We start from the raw sequence: 16,898 nt of genomic DNA, 5'->3' as shown, positions 1-16,898 counted from the left end.
AGACAACTCCACTCCACCCACAGAAGAGGCCCACAGTGACGATAGCAGCTCTGCCCTACTGGATCCTGATGACCAGCCCGGACCATCGTGGGCCTCGGGACAGTCGGTTCCCCTTGCACAGGCACAGCCCAACACTGACCTTCCACCCTCTGGTAACACCAGTACAGCACCCACCCAGCGGGCCCAAATCTCCGTACCCAGGACAGGTCAATCAGCGGTGTGTCCACCACTACAGGGAACCCAGGATAACCCACCACCCCAACAACAACAGGGACCTGTGGGCAGTGGTAGTGGGCACACGGTCCAGGGGACGGAGGCACAGGAACACAGGGGAACTGGGAGGGCTGCTGTGCAACAGGGGGCGGACAGGCCAAGGGAACCCACTCTCCAAGAGGCCCTATCCTTCATCATGGGAGCATACCACCACTCCCAGGAGACGAGGGCGACGGTCCTGGTCAACTTTCAGGAGACCCAGCGCCTGCAGGAGGACCAGTATTTGGGGTATAGGGAGGAGCTCAGGACCATCAGCTCCGCCTTGGGCACCATCGTAGGGGTGCTGAAGGACATACAGCAGACCTTGAGGGACACTGTGGCACTCCAAGGGGCCCCTGACACTAGCCAGGACAATGAACTGCCCACCACCTCCGCCGGCGCTAGTGGACAGGACGCCCCGCCACAGGACCACCACACCAGCACCCCACCCCCTGCAGACGGACAACCACAAAGCAAGCGGGCCCTGAGATCCAGGAACAGGACAGAGCAAGATGGCAAGATCCCCGCCAGGAAATGAGACCACCCTGATTGTCCTCCCACTGTCCCACTTTGTTACCCTGTCCACACTTAAACTGCCCCAGCTCCACTTCCTATGCCCATATGGGTAGTGGACCTGTGTGACCAATAGACTGGACTCTGCCATGGACATTCCTCCACCGTCCCCCATCACCATTTTACAAGCCCCCTCCATTTTTTAGCACTTAAATAAACACCCTTGAACCACAAAAAAAGCTGGAGTCAGTCTATGATTTGGTAAACTGTATTATCAATGACAGTGTCAAAATGCGTTTCTAGTTGTAAAGGAAACATACCTATGTCACACATCACAAGTCCTTGAAGGTTGCATGCAGATGACACATGTTAGTAACCACACCTGTGAAACCGTAATGGAAAGGTACAACTCAGTTACCAAATAATGCTATGAAATTACACACAGGATAGAGGAAGACGTGTGACAGTGAATGTAATGGTAAAAATGAAAATGTTCTCACCTGTGTGTCACTGGAAATATTGCTGTATGACTGACTCCCTGTTGTCGTTGTCTTCTTCCTCAGCTTCCTCCTCATCACTGTCCACAGGCTCCACAGCTGCCACAACACCGTCATCTGGACCATCCTCCTGAAGAAAAGGCACCTGGCGTTGCAATGCAAGATTGTGAAGCATCGAGCAGGCGATGATGATCTGGCACACCTTCTTCGGTGAGTAGAATAGGGAACCATCTGTCATATGGAGGCACCTGAACCTAGCCTTCAGGAGGCCGAAGGTCCGTTCGATTACCCTCCTAGTCTGCCCATGGGCCTCATTGTAGCGTTCCTCTGCCTTGGCCTGGGATTCCTCACTGGGGTCAATAGCCAGGACAGGTTGGGGTAACCAGAGTCTCCTAATAGCCATACACGGTGCCTCTGGAGTTAACCCATCATATCAGGGATGCTGCTATTCTGCAGGATGTAGGCATCATGCACTAAGCCAGGAAACATAGCATTTACCTGAGAGATGTACTGGTCTGCCAAACATACCATCTGTACATTCATAGAATGATAACTCTTCCGGTTCCTGTGCACCTGTTCACTCCTGTGGGGGGGGGCGACCAGAGCTACATTGGTCCCATCAATAGCACCTATGATGTTGGGGATATGTCCAAGGGCATAGAAGTCACCTTTAACTGTAGCCAAATCTTCCACCTCAGGGAAAATTATGTATCTCCTTACGTGTTTCAGCAGGGCAGCCAACACTCTGGACAGCACGTTGAAAAACATAGGCTGGGACATCCCTGATGCCATGGCCACTGTTGTCTGAAAAGACCCACTCGCAAGGAAATGGAGCACTGACAGCACCTGCACGTCAGGGGGGATTCCTGTTGGATGGCGGATTGGTGACATCAGGTCTGGCTCCAACTGGGTACATAGTTCCTGGATAGTGGCACGGTCAAACCTGTAGGTGACGATTAAATGTGGCTCCTCCATTGTCAACAGGTCCACCAGCGGTCGGTACGCCGGAGGATTCCACCTTCTTCTCAAATGTCCCAACTGACGGTGCCTAGGAAGGACCACTGAGTCAACTTTTTTCCAGGTATGTACACACAGTTACACAGAACACGACACCAAACACAAAACCCTTCCTGTATGTGTGTTGAGTGTAGGCCTAGCTATGTGTGACGCAGAAGTAAATGAAGCCATGTGGGCCCCTGAAATGGTGGCTGCCTGACCTCTAAACTGGGACAATAGGATTGTGGGGAAACTGCGTTGCCGTTGCACACCGTCTCGGTAGGCGGTCGTAGACCGCGGCGCAATGCTGCATTGGTTAACATTGGACCCTATGAGTCCCAGGAGCCAATGAACAAGTGCTCCGGCAGTGATGATACGCACCGCCTCGGACGTCACTGCCGCGGACCTCATCGCCCTTTTCTATCTGTTCAAGCACTAGATACCTGATCTTCGACAGGAGAGGACCTAAATTGCAAGTGCTGCTGTGACCTCGGTCTGGAAGCGACGATGGCTGCTGCGTCTGGGGAAAGGGCCCCTGCCTTCACTGCTCAGGAGTTGGAGAAACTAGTAGACGGGGTCCTCCCCCAGTACACGCTACTCTACGGTCCTCCAGACCAACAGGTGAGTACACAGTTAGCACGTTGTATGGGCTAGGCCTGGGTGGAGAGGGCTGGTTGTAAGAGGGAAGGGGGCAGAGTTCGGGGAACATTAATGCATGTGAATGCATGTGCCACATCGCTAGGGTAGGGAGGGGGGACACTCACATCGATGGTGCAGTTGGTAATGACTTCTCTTCTTCCCTAGTGCATGTCATGTAGGTCAGCACCCACCAGAAGAAGGACATTTGGTGTGCTATCGCCAAGGACGTCCGGATCCTGGGTTCCACCAGAGACGGGGCACCCACTGCCGGAAAAGATGGGAGGACATCCGCCGCTGTAGCAAGAAGACGGCGGAGGGTCAGCTGGGGATGACCTCCCAACGTGGGAGGGGAGCCCGTTGCACCATGACCCCCCTGATGTTCCGGATCCTGGTGGTGGCCTACCCGGAGTTGGATGGGCGCCTGAGGGCATCACAGCAGTCACAAGGGGGTGAGTACAACCTCATTTCTGGGTACTTGGTGCGTAGTGGAGGGGCTGGCTGAGGGAGGAGGGCTGTGGGTGTACCTAGGCCAAGCAGAAATATGTAGGCTAGGCCCCTCCGTAATGCAGGCCATGTGGCACTCTACCCCACCGCAGTAGAGTGCCAAGTACAGGTATACATGCCCCTGTGGCATCCAGGTGTGCAGATGTCCACCATAGCCATGTAGGCCAGATCCCAGAAATTGCATCTGTAGAGGCCAGGAGCACGGCGTAGTGCAGGGGGCTGCTGAGTCTGTATTGTCCGCCAATGGTAGCGGTATGCCATGCACTCAACCTGTCTTTCTTCTGTCTCCCCCCCCCCCTCTTTTCTGCTCTCCCTGTTTTTTTGTGCCTCAGCATCATCAGGCGGAGGTACAGTGGCACCGGAGCACGAGGGAGCTGCATCCCACTTGGCCATGGAGGGCCACACCACGGACTCTGAATGCACCAGTGGGACGGAGGGCGAGGGGAGCTTCACGTCGGGCACCGGATCACAAACCAGCGACATGGACTCGTCCGCCAATGGGAGCTCCCTTGTGGTGGTGGCACCATCTGTGCGCCCCACTTCTACAGGTACAGCTGCCACCTCCCCTACCAGCACCGCCCTGCCAGCAGCCCCTCAGCGTTCGCCCCGTGCCCGCTCACCCAAGAGGGTGGGCATCACCTTCGCCCCAGGCACCTCAGGCCCTGCCCCTGTCATCCCTGCTGCCCTCAGTGAGGAGGCCATTGACCTCCTCAGGTCACTCACTGTTGGGCAGTCTACCATTGTGAATGCCATCCAGGGTATAGAAAGGGAGTTGCAACATGGTAATGCATTCCTGGAGTACATTCATTCTGGTCAGGCTGCCCTTCATCGAACCCTGCAATCTCTGGCCTCAGCACTGATGGCAGCCATTGTCCCTGTGTCTAGCCTCCCCCTCCAACTTCCTCCACCCAGATCCAATCCCCTGTACCCCAGCCAATCCCAAGCACACCATCGGACAAGCATGCACACAACTCAACACACAAAAGTAGCTCTGGCAAACATAGGCACCACACAACCCATAAGCACACACACAAGCATCACTCACATGCAGACACAGCATCATCCACTGCCTCCACTGTGTCCCCCTCCTCGCCGTCTGCCTCCTCCCTCCCAGTATCGTCTACACTCTCACCTGCATGCACTACATCTACAGGCACTAGGACTCGCACCAGAACACCCTGAACCACACCCCGCTCACCTGCACTCACCACCCCCACTACCATTTACACGTCCCCTGTGTCCTCTCCCAGTGTGTCTGTGATGCCCCCTCCCAATGTACACAAACGCGGGCACCCACACACCCAACATCCATCCACCTCACGACAGCCTCCAGTACCTGCACCTGCACCCAAAACACCTAAAGTGACATCTCCTACAACCACCTCCTCTTCCTCCACTCCCAGACCCCCTCCAGCTACCCATCCCAGTGTTCATCAGAAACTGTCCCTCTGCAAAGTTGACCTTTTTGCCCCCACACCCACCCCTCCAATTCATCAGTCCCGTCGTAGCACCTCAGCCAAAAAGCCTCCAGTACCAGTGGTGCGTGTTCAAGGTGTGTGGAGTGCACCGGCCACAAGGGCAGGCAGTGTGACACAGAGCCAAGGCACTGGCAGTCCACCCCATGTAAAGGCTCTGAAGTTGGAAAGTGGCCGACGGGACCGTGTGAAGACTCCTGGAGGCAAAACAACTCACAGGGGTCCCAGGGGGATTGCAGAGTCAGCTGTGACTCCTCCAAAGGTGGGGAAGGGCCCGAAGAAGTGTGCACAGCCTGGTGTGAGCATCACGGCGGAGAAAGGTGGCATCCTTCCCGGTGGTTGGGACGCCACCGCCAGCACCGTCGTCACTGGTCAGGTGACCACCGCCACCGCCGGAGTCATTGCCCAGGAGGGCCCAAGTATTGTCACTGGTCATGAGACCACCGCCAGAGTCATTGCCCAGGAGGGCCCAAGTATCGTCACTGGTCATGAGACCACCGCCAGAGTCATTGCCCAGGAGGGCCCAACTATCGTCACTGGTCAGGAGACCACCGCCATGGCCGGAGTCATTGCCCAGGAGGGCCCAAGTATCGTCACTGGTCATGAGACCACCGCCAGAGTCGTTGCCCAGGAGGGCCCAAGTATCGTCACTGGTCATGAGACCACCGCCGGAGTCGTTGCCCAGGAGGGCCCAAGTATTGTCACTGGTCAGGAGATCACCGCCGGAGTCAGTGCCCAGGAGGGCCCAAGTATTGTCACTGGTCAGGAGACCACCGCCACCGCCAGAGTCAGTGCCCAGGTGGCCCCGACAGCCACAGCCCCGCTGGGCAAAGAGGGAACGTCATCCCACACACCAATGCCCAGTCCAGAGTACGTCATGCCACACACCAATGCCCAGTCCAGAGACCGCCATGGCAAAGCACCGCTGAACAGTCCAGAAACCGCCATGGCAAAGCACCGCTGAACAGTCCAGAGACCGCCACGGCAAAGCACCGCTGATCAGTCCAGAGACCGCCATGGCAAAGCACCGCTGAACAGGGCAAGCACCGCTGAACAGTCCAGAGACCGCCATAGCAAAGCACCGCTGAAGAGGGCAAGCACCGCTGAACAGTCCAGAGACCGCCATGGCAAAGCATCGCTGAACAGTCCAGAGACCGCCATGGCAAAGCACCGCTGAACAGTCCAGAGACCGCCATGGCAAAGCACAGCTGAACAGGGCAAGCACCGCTGAACAGGGCATGCACCGCTGCAGAAGGAACAGACCGCCACATCAAGCATCGTTGTCCCATGTACAGCTGGGACAGTGACGGGACAGGAACTGTCACTGTGAGACTAATCCAGTCTGGGCACCAGTCCCCCTCCAGAACCAGTGGAGAGATCCATCCACTCTGTCTGTCCTTCACAGGATGAAGCACTCTGGGCACCAGTCCCTCTCCAGAACCAGTAGAGGCTGTTATCTACTTGAGAGACTGTGGCTTTGCACTCCCCAGGATGGAACAGTGGGCAAGCTACCCACTGTAGAGACTTGAGAGACTGTGGCTTTGCACTCCCCAGGATGGAACAGTGGGCAAGCCACCCACTGTAGAGACTTGAGAGACTGTGGCTTTGCACTCCCCAGGATACATCAATGGGCATGGAGCCCCGTCGTGGATTTGGCTTTGCAATCATCCGGCTGAGGTGCCGCCCCTTCCCTTCCCCCTGAGGTGCCTGTTGTATTTCTCTCTGATGCCCCGGCAGTGTTCTCTCCGTTTGTGGACAGGTATCTTGTGTGGGCCTCGCCCATGCACTTTTGGACTAGTGGTGCACGGACATTGATATGTGCATATCTGCCCTACTTCTCGTAATGTATATACTTTTGACTGATTTTATATATATCTGTATATATTTGAGACATGTATATTGATACATTACAATGTTTGAACAGATTTTGTTTTGTCTTTGCATTCTTCCGGGGGGGTTGTGAGTTGTTACTGTGATGTTTCTAAATGCATTGGTGTGTGTGTTGTAATATGCGAGGGTGGGGGTGTTGTGTGTGTTTCCCCCGACTTTTGCCTCCCCCCTCCCCTATGTTGTAGGTGCAGTACTCACTGTTGTCTTCGCCGGCGCAGGCGTTGGTCTTCGTAGATGAGTAGGAATACAAGGCCCGGTAGAATTTGTAATTCCGGCTCCATGGCGTCCTCCTTCCTCGTGGGATGTGCTCAGGTGAGCGTTTTCCCATTGCAGACCCTGTTTCCGTCGTGTTTTTATCCACAGTGAAACCGCCCCAGAAAAGGGGGCGGATTGGCGGGTTGTGATACTATGAGCGGTACATTGTCTTCCGCCTGTCTGTTAGCGGTGACCGCTGCGCTGCTTGTCTGTACCGCCGTGGCGGGCGGTGTGTTAAAGTGGCTGTCTTTGTTGGCGATTTCCGCCAGGGTCATGATTCCCTTTTTTTGTCCGCCGGCCTGTTTGCGGTCTTAGCGTCGCTTTAACACAGTCCGCCAGGGTTGTAATGACCCAGTTTGTGTCAATGGGAAATGGATATGCAGATCAAGTCGCAAGGTTTTGTGCATTGAACTATTTATCGTTTTGAGATAAGTGGGAATTGTTACCTGAAACTGAAAATGAAACATGCTTAAACTTTGCATTAAGGGTGGTTGACACCCTAGATGAGCTAAAATCCTTGCAGGGACGTGCTAGCAAAGAGGAGAAACGTTCCTGGCAGAGTATGCAATGTGTACAGAGATCTGATGATTTATGGGTTTCAGAAGAGGGAAAAATGGTTTTGCCAAACAGTCTTTTGTCACAGTTTGTGAGGTTTTACTATGTTCAAGCACATGTTGGGAGAGACGCAATGATCAGGTTGTTCAAAATCGATTGGTTCAATCCAAAATTCAGACAAGCTGCAGAGGTTATCTGGCACAGGTGCATCATCTGTCAGCATATGAATGCAGGAAAAGGGACTGTGGTAAATATGAGCCACGTTGGGAGAGCAGGAGGTCCATTTAGCAGAATGCAGATGGATTATATTGAAATGCCTGTGTGTGGAGGATTGAGGTACGTGTTGGTGATTGTGTGCATTTTCCGCCACTGGATTGAAACTTACCCTACACGTAGGAATGAGTCTCACAGTAGCAAAGCTGCTGCTTAGGGAGTTAATACCACGTTTCGGGTTCCCGATCTCTTTAGAATCAGATAGTGGCAGACACTTCGACAATGAGGTGATTAAGCTCTTGTGCGCTGCATTAAACATTGAGCAGAAGCTGCGTTGTAGTAATCACCCTGAAGCATCAGGACTAGTGGAGCAGATGAATGATACCTTGAAGTCGAGAATGGCAAAAATGTGCGCAGCTACCAATTTGAAGTGGCCAGATGTATTACCCTTAGGACTGATGTCAATGAGAAACACACCTGACAAGAAAACAGGACTGTCTCCTCATGAAATTCTAATGGGCCGAGCTATGAGATTGCCCGTAGTACCTGTGAATGCTCTTGTGAATATCACGGATGATATGGTGTTGGACTACTGCAAGGGTCTGGCTGACATGGTCCACTCTTTCTCTCACCAGGTGGAGGCTACCACATTGCCACCGATAAGTGATCCAGGTCACACCCTGAAAGCCAGTGACTGGGTTGTTGTCAAGAAACACGTGAGGAAGTCGTGTCTGGAGCCAAGTTGGAAGGGGCCGTGTCAAGTAATACTGACAACCACTACTGCTGTGAAATGTGCAGGTCTTCCAAACTGGATACATGCCAGTCACACAAAGAAGGTGACGTGTCCAACTGATGAGAAACTTGAAGTGTCCAAAACAACAGCTGTAGAGAAGGAAGTCTCAGGGCCGGAGAATATTCAAAGAGGAACTGAGACTGAAGGAGAACCCACTGAGGACGGCTTAGTCACTCAAAACGAGTTTCAGAGGGGTGACGGTGAGCGTATCTCAGCTGAGGTAACAGGGGAACCGAGACAAAGAGAGGTTCTCCCAGAAGCAGATGGATATGGGTTTGAGGTTGAGCCTATAACAGACCCTGAAGGCGAAGGGAGTGAGGCAGAAGGAAGTTGAGGTGTTCTGACTCCTCCTGAGCCGCTTGCAGAGCCATCAAGAGAAAACACCACAGCACAAGAGGAGGGCACTGTTCAACGTGCTGAAAGGCCAAGCAGAAAGATCACACTTAAAGGAGATAACTGGCCAGAGCCACCAGCTGCAGGAGAGAAAGTGATCCCTAAGAAAACAATAGAGGAAGAAATTGACACAACTAGGAAAGAAGATCTTAGTGAAGGAGAGTTGCAGGGTGATCGCAAACTGAAAAGAAAAGAAAAAGAGTTGCAAACAGAAGGTACGCAGGTCCTGAATGGGTGTATGCAACACCAGCTGAATGGCAACAAGAATTCTTGGTGTTCTGTTTTGATTGAGAGGTTCCAGGTCAATACTACGTCACCTGAATTAAAACTTTAGAAAGAGACTGTGTTAAATTGAAATTGAAAATTAAAAGCTGAAAAGCTGAGAAAAGAGACTGATAAATTACCGGATGTGACACTGTTAACCTTAATTGACTCTAAAAACCGATTATGACAAGCTGCTAACCTGATTTGACAACGTGGTCCTGGAGTGAGTGAAACGCTGTAAATACTCACAGAGAGAGAGAGACTTTGCACAGAGGAAAAAAAAAGACCTTTTATATCGTCCTCAAGTTGATTGTTTGCAATGTATTATTCTGCTTTCTGATTCTTTACAGATCATGAGTTACACTAGAGATAATAGTAATAAGGGTAGGATGTGTGGTTGTTTGAGTGTTATTCTGGGTATTGTGTGTGCAATAATAATTATAGGTGTGATTGTGGGAATGCCATTGGTGGATAAGAAAGCGACTAATAATGCTTCAAATCCTGAGACTGCTACACTAACACCATGGGAGAAGTTTGAGCAGGATACAAAATACTTGCATGAGGGAACTAAATTAAAAGGGGAAACTATCTACTAATGTTTTCTATTGCTTGCTGAATGAGTATGTTGACACAATGGATGCGAAGAATTGCTATGTGTGCACAAAGATTCCTTCATCAGTACAAGAAGGGGTTACTTATCATAGTCTGCCACTACGGGATAAAAAGTGTTACTGTTAACAAGATTCTATGATCAAGAACATGTTCAATACTTTTATTCTAACTTAGATGTAGTGTTTTCCTTTGTGCCTGTGATTGAGTTTCTAAATAAATTAGTTAAAGAACACAGCATAAAATTAGTTAAGCGTTTCTTTGAGCCGACACTGACATTTGGGACAGCTTATGCGCACCACAATAATCTAACCTGCTTACTAACACCTGTAGAAAAGAGCTTCTTAGATCACACTGATGATAGACAGAAAGCATTAAAGGAAAGGCTGGAAAAGGGATTAGAAAAATGCACGCTTGCAAATGATTATGCTTACACTGCAATAAAGACACAGGGCAAATTAGCTATAGATGCATTACACGTAGGAAGGCTTTGTATATATAGGCCGAAATCTGAGCATGACACTTTATTTGTGGGAACAAGTGAATGCAGGCATGTGTTTTTGTTTCAGAGTAAATGGACATTCATATTAAATTGACAGGATCCAGCGATCCCTAGGGATCTATTATATATGTGGGCTTAATTCTTATTACCGTCTTCCAGAGGGATGGTATGGGACATGTTATTTGGGAATAGTTTTCTCAAAGATCTATCAAATTGATGACTTAAAGCAAATTCCTAAAATGTCTGAATTACATCATACTAGACAAAAGAGAGAGACAGCGGCTGCTGTCGTAGGTGACATATTTGAAGCCATAATTCCATCTGTGGGGTTATTTTAAATTCCATAAAGATTCGAAAGTTGTCTACTATTGTGGATAACATGCTGACAAACTTCACAGGGGCTATACTCCTGATGGATACTGAACTTGCTGCGGAAAGAGCTATGACTCTTCAAAACCGGCTTGCTTTAGACATTCTTTTAGCAAAGAGTGGTGGAGTCTGTAAGATGCTTAATGAGCACCATTGTTGTGCATTCATTCCTGATAATAGTAGAAAGATTAGAGGTATGCTTACTAATCTAACAAGAGATAGTGCAGATTTGAAGAAGCTGAAGGAACCTGGAGTTTGGGAAAAAGTTGGGAAAGGAATTACCAAAGTAGGGAACTGGTTTAGTAGTTTTTGGAATGGGGTTCTTGCAAAAATAATAGGGGGTATATTGATTGTCCTGATCTGTCTATTTGGACTATGGTTATCATGCAAAATTAATAAAAAAATTAAAAGAGATTTGGCAAAACATTATTAAAGAAAAGAAAGAGAAAAGGAGAAAATGTTCAAAGAAATTTGGGAAAGATCACCTAGGGAGGAAGAAATTGAGATGCGTAACTTTAAAAAAATGAAAGGTTGTGAATGGAAAGGTTTTGTGTGAGGACAAGTGTCATCAGAGGAGGGACTGAGAGAGCGTAGCTTATATACTTAACATGAAATGCTTATGAACTAATGTGTAATAATGCCTCATAGAAAATGTATTAATGTATTTTGCTAAACATGCGTTTGAAGTGTGCCCACGGGGAGTGGCCGTCAATATATGCAATGACTAATGAAATTGATTAATCATGATGAAATGTTATGTTAAAATATGATTTTGCACTAATATTAAAAGATTATATGTTAAAGTTCTGCTAATAAATCATTAGGCCTTAGTTAGCATGAGTTGAGGCCAAGCTGCCTGGTTTCATATTTGAATGTGTTTTTTCAAAGGTGCAGTGTGCTGACTTGCTGAAGGACATGAACTTGTATTTTTCTAAAGCTAGAAGATGAATGTAACTGTAGTAGATCCGTTCTCATGAAATTCGACTTGCTTAGTGAAACATTCTTGCTGAATGCAACAGTGTAGACTACTTGCAGGTACAGGGTTGTCTGAACCGGTACAGACAATGGAAGCACTGACTAAAGATGCAAAGAAGACCACGAGAGTATGAAATCATACCGGACATTCTACCCGCTGAAGACGTCAATCATAAGGACCAATAAACTACGTGAGAACTGTTATGGGGTGACAAATTTAATGAAGTCATTGAAACCCTATTGGAGGGAGATAGTGGGGTGCAACCCCAGGCCAATGGAAAATTAGGGGACTGTCCAACAGAAAGAGGATAAAAGCCCTTGACACAAGGAACTAAAGGAGAACGGAGAGCCATTTGATTAGAGGAGGGGGAGATGCTGTTGCGAACTTTGCTATGACCCAGACACTTTGTCACTCTGCATTGAGACTTTGCTGTTTGGTTTTTTCAAACTATCCTTGCCTTTTATTACCCATTTATACTTTACCTCCTTATGAGGGAAGTGCCCCTTTACCCGACTTGCTGAATTCCTGGCTGATGGCGAATCAACTGATGTCCTGAGGACGAAGACTGAATCTGAGTGCTGACCCAATACGGAGGGTAACTATATGACAATGAAATTGTAATTGTCTGTTTGCTACTCCTTTCTAGGTACCAACTGCTTCTTTTGACAGAGACCATAGTTAGATGTTTTCTAAATTTGTGTTGCTAAATTTTTTGCATGAAGCCCAACATGCCAATGCTAAATTGAGGTTAGATGAGGGGTTCTCTATACAGACGCAAATAGACAAATGACTGAATCTATGCTTTGTTGAATAACGTGATAATGATATTCTGCTAAGGATGACCTATGTTGACGTCGTGCTATATTCTAATATTTGTGATTCTTGCTTTGATGAAATCTTATCAGAGTTGTCATATTGTGACTATGCTAATGTGTTTCTTGGTTTTGAGACTAATAAACTTACTTGTAGAATTGTAATCAATAGGGAATAAACTTCATATAATAGTACTAAACTGGTGTGGTTATTCATGACTGAAAGGTCATGGTGGTTTCTGAGTTTTATTAATGTCTTTGACTAATCTGAATTGTCTTATTTTGGTAAATATTGATGACGTTATTGACTTATTGATTGACATGCTGATTAGCTATCTCGTCCTAAGGTGTCTTCAATCAGGGTCAAAAGATTCATTGGCCTAAAACGAGTCGCAAATTGAGTAAATTAATCATAAAGGGACGCGTTAGCACGGCAAACTCTAAATCAGGACCTAAGTTTTCAAGAGTGTGAACACAAGCCTTGCATGCACTGCAACAAACACACATCACGTCTTAAATGTGACCTATTGCATGGCCTTAAATACACTAAACATGCAAGTATACTCCAGATAGATGGGCCCTACTCGACTAGCTTCCTAGTCTAGGCTCTCAGTAAACCAGTACAGCATACATATCCACAATCTGTATTCCGATAGCCAACCTCCAAGGAGTTGAGCAGGGATTTGATTCACTGAAAATGCCCTGTGGCTAATGCCCAGGAGATGTGACCACCAGCACTGGTGCTGTAAGAAGGCCACCCTCCCAGTGGGAAACTTTACACCAAATTATATTATTTTAGTACCAATTTCATAACAAGCCAATGAGGGTCACATACACTACTATTCTGTTGCCTTCAGAGTTTGTTGCATTGGTAGCATCACAGCCCAAGGGAGAGTGGGGTGGGGGGAATTTGCCTTAACCAGTAATACATCTGATTGTGGCTATTTAGGTAATAAAACATTGCTGAAAAAAAAACTATAAAAAAAATCATACTGCAATTTCCCCTTGAATAAAAGCAGTTTTTACTACTTACGTTCAAAATCAGATCGTGAACTGCTTCAATGCTTAATTTGTAAATAAATAAACACTGTAAGAACGCCTCTTTGTGACCCAATGCTAGTGCTTCGGTTTGCCAGATATCATGGGTGCGTAGTATTGATTCCACCTCATGTTTCTTTTTTCCTCCAACTTATACTTATTGCCTTACTTTTGTAGGTTCTTTCTCATCCGTATCCATGCTTCTCCCGTTACTACTGTTTTCCTAATTTTTCTTGCTCCTTTTTTCTTTCTTTTATGTTTTTCTCTCGCTTGTCCTAGGTCAGCCTTAGGCAATGATAAACAGGTCCCGATCTCCAAAAATGAGTGTTGATGCTCAGCACCTATACAAATTAAATACTTAACTACTACCACTTTCTGTCCAGGGCACAGAATAAAAAGAGACGGGTTTTCCCTTAGCCGCCCCATACAAGGCCGGAGCTGAACACGCCCAGGAGCCTGCAAGAGGGCTGCTCTTTTGAACGAAATGAAATTAGAGTGAGGGAAATGTTTAATTGGTCTTTTTCTACTGCAGTCTCCCAACAAGACTTTATTGATTTCTTGTGGAAAGGCGGAGAGCTAGGAGTGTCTCCCTTTATGTCTCTATTCCTAATCTTCTTTGAGTGTCTGGGGTGTTAGACATTTTATCAACAAGATGGCCGGTAGAAAAGAAGATTATTTTTGCTCCAGCTTGCCCCTTCCAACACGCTCTGATAGATTTCAACCCACTCCGACATCTGTTGGACAAGAGCGCACAATTTATCTTTCAGCGCAGGCACTTCCACATTTCCCTCAGCGGCCTCAACCACTTTTTGTTCATTTTGTACGCTAACAAGAAAAAAGCATTGTGCCCCCCTTGCAGACTCTCTCTAATCTGGTCAAAGGTGTGCTGTATGATATTATTCGTGCAATTATCTGATTCTGTGAAATGTCAAATTAGAGGGAAGAGGAAAGGGGAGAGATTACTGCACAAGGCCTTCGATGATCAGAAACAAAAAAACTAAACACTAAAATCTGGTAATAATCTCAAAAAATTGTATCGTTAGGCAGTGGATGATGAGGGACTGGTTGGTACCATTTTGTTAATGCTATTCAGTGTACATGCCTATCACACTATGGCCCAAATTTAAGAAGTGCCTAGCGCCAAATATAGCCACATTCGCGTAATTTCTTTTACGCTAATGTGCTGATAGTCTGGCAAAAACACTGCGCCATATTTATAAAGAGATGCAATGCACGCAGTGTGTCACTTTGTAAACACTTGCGCAACATTATGTGTGCACCAGGAATAATGTATGCAAAGGGGGGGTTCCCCCAACGCAAAAATGGTGCAGAGGAATCCATGAGGCATTATAAGAAGGTACACCATTATTTTTTATGGGTCTCTATGTACTTTGCAGGATTAGTGCCAAAATGTTTGGAGCTAATCCCGCAAAGTACAACAATAACGTAAAAAATTATGACGCTATTGTCCCTAACCTGCACTTTAGTGCACCATATTTTAAAATGTAAATACGTCGCACACATTGTGGCATTAGGGGAGGCCCAATGGGCCTCAAGAAAAGTGGAGCTTCATGACATAAAGTGCCAGTTTTCTTAAATCTGGAACTGTATACCGATTTTTTTTCCTTTTCACTGGTACCAGATGTTATTTTACTCCATCCAAATTAACTATTTTATTTGGCGACCTGAGAAAGTTTGATGTCTGAGTTATCATGGCAAGGCTTTATATTTGAGGTTTTCAGGTGGAACATAATTTTTTTTAGTGGTGTCCAGTGATTAAGTGGTCAAATAACCTAAAATATTAGCAAAAATACATCTATTTAGGGTATTTTTCAATTAATTTAGGCAACACTAGTATAAATGATTAGGAGAAAGGCAGATAGAAATTTCAAGCACAGACATGTCAACAAAAGTAGGAAAGCGGCCACGCGTTTCACAAGAAATAAAAAAACAGACAATGCGCCTATTGGTAATCATACTGTGGTATCCATATTGTGGTATTATGCAGTTGCATTTGTAGAACGTTTCACTATAGATTGAGGGGCACCCAAACACATTTTCCGGCACACAGCAACCTACACTAAGCAGGAGTGATAGATTTGATGCTTGTTTGTTTGCTTTGTAAACATTTAGGGGAATATTATAAGAAAGTGGAGCAAAGGTCCCGATGCACCACTTTTCTTGCCTGCCACGGTGCACCATGGCAGTCGTTAGGACAATAGTGTCAACATTTGTGACACTATTGTGTCGCTTTGCTACACCAGGGTAAAAAATTGTGACGCTAGTGCAACAAAGCACAGGGAGGCCCATTGATCTCAATGGGTGAGTCATTTTACTGCCAGCTCTGAGCAGGCGTTAAAAAAAAGTCCGAAATGATTGTGCAGTGAAATGTTGTAAATTTCACTGTGCCATTTTTTCGGGCCTCCTAATGAGGGAACGCCTCCACCCCCTTGCATACATTGTGGCTGGCACAGGCATAATGTGGTGCAAAGGGTTACAAAGTGGTGCAATGCTTGCATTGTTCTGCTTTGCAAACCTGGCGTGGGGAGCAGGCCACCTCAGTGCCACCTTAGCATCAAAGAAATAATGCTAAGGCAATGCTATGGCGGTGCAAGGGGCTTTTTCGATATGCTCCTTACTCATTTACGAATGGTATTTCTGGAAGCTTCACTTATACTGGTTTTGTGAAAAGCTGAAGGATTGTAAGGTAATGGAAGGTAAAGTCTGCTACTCTTTCTCTAGTAGTATACTCAGAAAATGAATTCGATACCCCCAGATACATGCTCAAACTCATCTATAATGACATTCAAGAAGAATACAACATCTCTACTAATTGAGAAATACTTGTGTAATTAATCTTTATTTACATTATGTACTTACAAAATAGGCTCAGATTGTATCCCCAAAAGGTTAAAATACTTGATTCATTTATCTCTCTGTTTTGTGTTTTTGTAATGAGATCCGAGTTTTGGTTTTCCTCATAGTATTTTTTAAGACCGATGATGACACCACTGCATCCTTGTTTAACTCTCTGACTCACTCTTTAATGTAACTTTCCCATATTTTTGGACAGCTCCTTAATGTAACTTTCCCATATTTTTGGACAGCGGTCTGACACCTCAAGGTGCAGTACACTCTTTATAAAGCTGCCATAATAAATTAAGGTATTGACACACAGCCAGTGTGTTAAAAAATAAAATCCCCGTTGGCCTTCTCAAGTGGACGCATAGGGGGTCATTCTGACCCTGGCGGTAATTACTGCCATGGCGGAGGTCGGCGGTAGCACCGCCAACAGGCTGGCGGTGCACTGCTGGGCATTCTGACCGCGGCGGTTCAGCCGCGGCCAGAAACGG

Source organism: Pleurodeles waltl, chromosome 6, assembly GCF_031143425.1.
Source record: "Pleurodeles waltl isolate 20211129_DDA chromosome 6, aPleWal1.hap1.20221129, whole genome shotgun sequence".
Taxonomy (NCBI): Eukaryota; Metazoa; Chordata; class Amphibia; order Caudata; family Salamandridae; genus Pleurodeles; species Pleurodeles waltl.
This window is presented reverse-complemented; position numbering follows the sequence as displayed.